A 6,156-nucleotide genomic window follows, 5' to 3' on the forward strand; every position below is an offset into this window, starting at 1 on the left:
CTGCTCACTCTTTGGGTCCCTGCCAGCTTAAGAGCTGTTTTTAACACTGGGAAGGTCCGCGGCTTCGTTCTTAGTCAGGGAGGCCATGAACCCACCGGAAGGAACCAACTCCGGACACAAAGAGAGCAATTCTTCCTGAAACATTTGGGCTGGATTTCTATGAAGAAGTGAGAAGCCTCGACTTACTTCCTCCTGTAGTGTACTGTTTTTGAATGATGATAATGATGAGAAAATTAGTTGTAATGATAAGTAGCTACTATTAATGAGCGCTTTTTTTTTTTTTTTTTTTTTTTTCTGAGGCGGAGTCTTGCACTGTCGCCCAGGCTGGAGTGCAATGGCAAGATCTCGGCTCACTGCAACCTCCGCCTCCCGGGTTCATGCAATTCTCCTGCCTCAGTCTCCCAAGTAACTGGGATTACAAGCGCACGCTACCACGCACAACTTATTTTTTTGTATTTTAGTACAGACGGGGGTTTCACCATGCTGCCCAGGCTGGTCTCGAACTCCTGAGTTCAGGCAATCCACCTGCCTCAACCTCCCAAAGTGTTAGGATTACAGGCGTGAGCCACCACATCTGGTTTATTTTTTATTTTATTTATTATTATTTTTTGAGATGGAGTCTAACTCTGTCACCCAGGCTGGAGTGCAGTGGCATGATAGTGGCTCACTGCAACCTCCACCTCCCGGGTTCAAGTAATTATCCAGCCTCAGTCTCCCGAGTAGCTGGGATTACAGGCGCCCACTACCATGCCCAGCTAATTTTTTTGTTTCCTGAGACTGAGTCTTGCTCTGTCACCCAGGCTGGAGTGCAGTGGTGAGATCTCGGCTCACTGCAACCTCCACTTCCCGGGTTCAAGCAATTATCCAGCCTCAGCCTCCTAAGTAGCTGGGTTTACAGTCGCCCACCACTGTGCCTGGCTAATTTTTGTATTTTTAGTAGAGATGGGGTTTCACTATGTTGGCCAGGCTGGTCTCAAACTCCTGACCTCAAGTGGTCCCACCACCTCGGCCTCCCAAAGTGCTGGGATTACAGGCATGAGCCACCGCGCCTGGCCTTAATTTTTGTATTTTTAGTAGAGATGGGGTTTCACTGTGTTTTCAGGCTGGTCTTGAACTCCTAACCTTGTGATACCCCCCCACCGCCCAGGTCGTGGCCTCCCAAAGTGCTGGGATTACAAGTGTGAGGCCCCACGCCTGGCCTATTTTTATTTTTTATTTTTTATTTTTTTGAGACAGAGTCTTGCTCTGTCACCCAAGACTGTAGTGCAGTGGCGCAATCTTGGCTCACTGAAACCTCCATCTCCTGGGTTCAAGCGATTCTCCTGCCTCAGCCTCCGAGGAGCTGGGATTACAGGCGTGTGCCACCACACCCAGCTAATTTTTTTGTATTTTTAGTAGACACGGTGTTTCACCATGTTGGCCAGGATGGTCTGAATCTCTTGACCTCGTGATCTGCTCGCCTTGGCCTCCCAAAGTGGTGGAATTACAGGCGTGAGCCACTGCCCTCGGCCGATTCGATTGTTTTCTTATAAGGGTAACTCAGTCATCATAATCTTGCTCAAGACAATATTTGAAACGATACTGCTCATGTCCACAGGAAATGCATCTGTCACATCCAGTCTCTAAAATCACAAGTAGGCCTAGTGAGGTGGCTCATGCCTATAATCCCAGTACTTTGGGAAGCCAAGCCAGGAGGATTGCTTGAGGTCAGAAGTTAGAGATTAGCCTGGGCAATATAGTGAGACCCTGTATCTACAAAAAAAAAAGTCAGGTGTGGTGGTACACGCCTGTAGTCCCAGTTACGCAGAATGCTGAGGCAGGAGGATCACTTGGGCCAGGGAGTTTGAGGCTGCAGTGGGCTATGATTTCACTGCCAATGCACTCCACCTCGGTGACAGAGCAAGACCATGTCTCAGAAAAAAAAAGAAATAATAAATAAATAAAGAAAAATAAAAAAGAAAATCACCAATAATATGGAGAAGGAAAATATTGTTTTAGACCCTCTTTACAGCACGTCTGTGGGATTAACAGTAATGATGAATAAAAGGAATGGCTTATAGGGAGCACTCAGTAAATAGCAGCTCTTTTAGATTCAGTAGATGGCTGCTTCTGAGATATGATAAAAGGAGTAGAGGAAGTATAGAACTTTAAAAATATCTTCCTCCACATTGAAATTCTTTGTTTCATTTTGACCACTACTTGATATTCTATTGTTAAAGATGTATTCATTTGAGGTTAACAAGTACCCTCTTTTAAAATGCAAATAAACTTAAAGCTATCGCTTCTCTGTTACCGCTGGTCAATCCGATTCTCAGGGCGATTTCCTGGTAGTAACTGGACTCTAATTAAAATATACACTTCTCAAATTATGCACTCATATCCCTGAGTTTGATTGGTTTTCTTCTGCTAAGGGATCAGTGCTGGAGAAGTGCTTATCATTTGCTAGCATTTCAGGTATGATAAGGATTGGCCCCATTATCAAGTGTTAGAAACTACTGTTGAAAAATACCTGGCCGGGTGCGGTGGCTCATGCCTGTAATTTCAGCACTTTGGGAGGCCGAGGCGGGTGGATTCCCTGAGGTCACGAGTTCAAGACCAGCCTGGCCAACATGGTGAAACACCATCTCTACTAAAAATACAAAAAGTTAGCTGGGTGTGGTGGTACATGCCTGTAATCCTAGCTACTTGGGAGGCTGAGGCAGAATGGCTTGAACCCGAGGGGCGGAGGTTGCAGTGAGCTGAGATTGCGCCATTGCACTCCAGCCTGGGCAACAGAGTGAAACTCTGCCTCAAAAAAAGGAAAAAAAAATACCCTAGGCCGGTGTCATGATGGCCCACTCCTGTAATCCCAGCACTTTGGGAGGCCGAGGCGGGCAGATCACCTGAGTTCAGGAGTTCAAGACCAGCTTGGCCAACATGATAAAACCCTGTCTCTACTAAAAATACAAAAATTAGCAGGGCATGGTGGTGGGCACATGTAATCCCAGCTACTCAGGAGGCTGAAGGAGAATCGCTTGAACCTGGATGGCGGAGGTTACAGTGAGCCCAGATTGCGCCATTGCACTCTAGCTTAGGCAACAGAGTGAAACTCCATCTCAGAAAAAAAATAAAACCAGGCTTGGTGTCTCATGCCTGTAATCCCAGCACTTTGGGAGGCTGAGGCGGGTGAATCACCTAAGGCTGGGAGTTCCAGACCAGCCTGGCCAACATGGTGAAACCCTGTCTCTATTAAAAATACAAAACTTAGCCAGGCGTAGTGGCGGACGCCTGTAATTCCACCTACTCAGGACTGTGGCAGGAGAATTGCTTGAAACCCGGGGGAAGGAGGTTGCAGTGAGCCGAGATTGCACCACTTCACTCCAGCCTTGGCGAAGAACTTGACTCTGCCTCCAATAAACAAACAAAAAAATTAGCTGGGCATGGTGGTACATGCCTATAATCCCAGCTACTCGGGAGGCTGAGGCAGGAGAATTGCTTGAACCCAAGAGGCAGAGGTTGCAGTGAGCTAAGATCGTACCATTGCACTCCAGCCTAGGAGATAAGAGCGAAAGCAAAACTCCATCTCAAAAAAAAAAAAGAATACAAAGAAAAGAAAAGAAAAATACCCTAAAGGATGGGCACAGTGGCTCACCCCTGTAATTCCAGCATTTTGGAAGGATGAGGTAGAACTGCTTGAGCCCAGGAGTTCAAGACCAGGCCGGGCAACACAGTGAGACCTCATCTATACAAATAATAATAATAAATTAGCCAGGCATGGTGGCACACACCTATGGTCCCAGCTACTTAGGAGGCTTGAATAGGAGGATCACTTGAGCCCAGGAGGTTGAGGCTGTCTTAATATTAAGATATGTGAGGCCAGGCATGGTGGCTCACGCCTGTAATCCCAGCACTTTGGGAAGCCGAGGCAGGTGGATCATGAGGTCAGGAGTTCAAGACCAGTCTGACCAATATGGTGAAACCCCGTCTCTACTAAAAATACAAAAATTAGCCAGGCATGGTGGCACGTGCCTGTAATCCCAGCTAGTCAGTAGGCAGTTTCTTGAGACTTTCCTGATGAGATCAGTGATGAATTTAATAAATGTGATTTCTTTTTACATTGAATAAATGCATTAACATTGACTGATCTGCATAATTCTGTACTAGTATTTTTTAAATGGCTTCAGACTCCCTGTTGCACTTAACCTTTTTTTTTTTTTTTTTTTTTTTGAGATGGAGTCTCACTGTGTCTCCCAGACTGGAGTGCAGTGGCATGATCTCGGCTCCACCTCCCGGGTTCACGCCATTCTCCTGCCTCAGCCTCCCAAGTAGCTGGGACTACAGGCACCCGCCACCACGCCCGGCTAATTTTTTGTATTTTTATTAGAGACAGGGTTTCACCGTGTTAGCCAGGATGGTCTCGATCTCCTGACCTTGTGATCCACCCGCCTCGGCCTCCCAAAGTGCTGGGATTATAGGCGTGAGCCACCACGCCCGGCCTGCACTTAACCTTTAAGAAATGACTCCATCTCCAAGGTGGTGTGTACTTAAAAAATAAATAAATAAAAATAATAAACACTTCCAGTCTCGGCAACATAGGGAGACGCTGTCCGTATAAAAATTTTAAAAATTAACCGAGTATGGTGGCAGACGCCTGTGGTCCCAGCAGCTCCAACGGCTGAGGTGGGAGGATGGCTTGAGCCCTGGAGGTTGAGCCTGCAGTAATCTGTGATCCTGCCACTGCACTCCAGCCTGGGCAACAGAGCAGGACCCTGTCTCAAAAAAACAAAGAAAAGTTACCATTTGTTGAATTTGGGTAGTATCAAAAAAGAGTATTCAGAATTGTTTGAGAAGGCTAAATATACTCTTCCTTTTCTCAACTACATATCTATATAAGGCTGAATTTTCTTAATGTACCAAAACAACAGAGCACAACAGAGAAAGGCGAAGCACATATGAGAATCCAGCTATCTTCCTTAATTTATTTTTATTTTTATTTTTTTACAATGGAGTCTCCCAGGCTGGAGTGTAATGGCACAATCTTGGCTCACTGCAACCTCCGACTCCTGGGTTCAAGCAATCCCCCTGCGTCAGTCTGAATAGCTGGGATTACAGGTGCCCATGACTACGCCCAGCTAATTTTTATAGTTTACTTAGTAGAGACAGGGTTTCACCGTATTGGCCAGGCTGGTCTCGAACTCCTGTCCTCTGGTAATCCACCTGCCTCCAGCTCCCAAAGTGGTGGGATTACAGGCGTGAGGCACCATGCTCGGCCCCTTTCTTTTCTTCCTTTTAGCTGTTGCTCTGACAGGGTCTTGCTCTGCAGAGATCAGGGCTCACTGCAGCCTCGAACCCCTGGTTCAAGCCTTCCTCCTGCCTCAGCCTCCCTAGTAGCTGGGACTACAAGCACGTGCCACCACGCCTGGCTAATTTTTAAATTTTTTCTGCAGAGACGAGGGTCTCCCTAAATTGGTAGGGCGTGTCTCAAGACTGGCCTCAAGCGATCCTCCCGCCTCGGCCTCTCTTTTTTTTTTTTTTTTTTTTTTTTTGAGACGGAGTCTCGCTCTGTCACCCAGGCTGGAGTGCAGTGGCCGGATCTCAGCTCACTGCAAGCTCCGCCTCCCGGGTTTACGCCATTCTCCTGCCTCAGCCTCCCGAGTAGCTGGGACTACAGGCGCGCGTCACCTCGCCCGGCTAGTTTTTTGTATTTTTTAGTAGAGACGGGGTTTCACCGTGTTAGCCAGGGTGGTCTCGATCTCCTGACCTCGTGATCCGCCCGTCTCAGCCTCCCAAAGTGCTGGGATTACAGGCTTGAGCCACCGCGCCCGGCTCCGCCTCGACCTCTCTAATAAGTGTTGAGATTACAGGCGTAAGCCACCGCGCTAGACTTGCTGAAATTATCTTTAAATAAGTTGTTAAAAGACCATCGCAAAACTCTTCAACACATTAAACGGTTTTCTCTTGCTCCCTAGCTGCATGATGCTGCTTCGAGTTTGTTTCGGTGTGAGCCATCTGAGTCGCCGGACCCTCTCGAGTCTGGCTTTCACTCTGACAATCGGTCAGTGGCTTTACGAATCGGAATCGGAGTCCCCTTGATAGCTCCGCTGGGCAACAGCAAACTACGAGGTTCCAATGGTGGCTCTCGGGACTTAGTGAGGATCCAGGGATGTGGGCTTCCTA

This window comes from Rhinopithecus roxellana, chromosome 19, assembly GCF_007565055.1.
Source record: "Rhinopithecus roxellana isolate Shanxi Qingling chromosome 19, ASM756505v1, whole genome shotgun sequence".
Lineage (NCBI taxonomy): Eukaryota > Metazoa > Chordata > Mammalia > Primates > Cercopithecidae > Rhinopithecus > Rhinopithecus roxellana.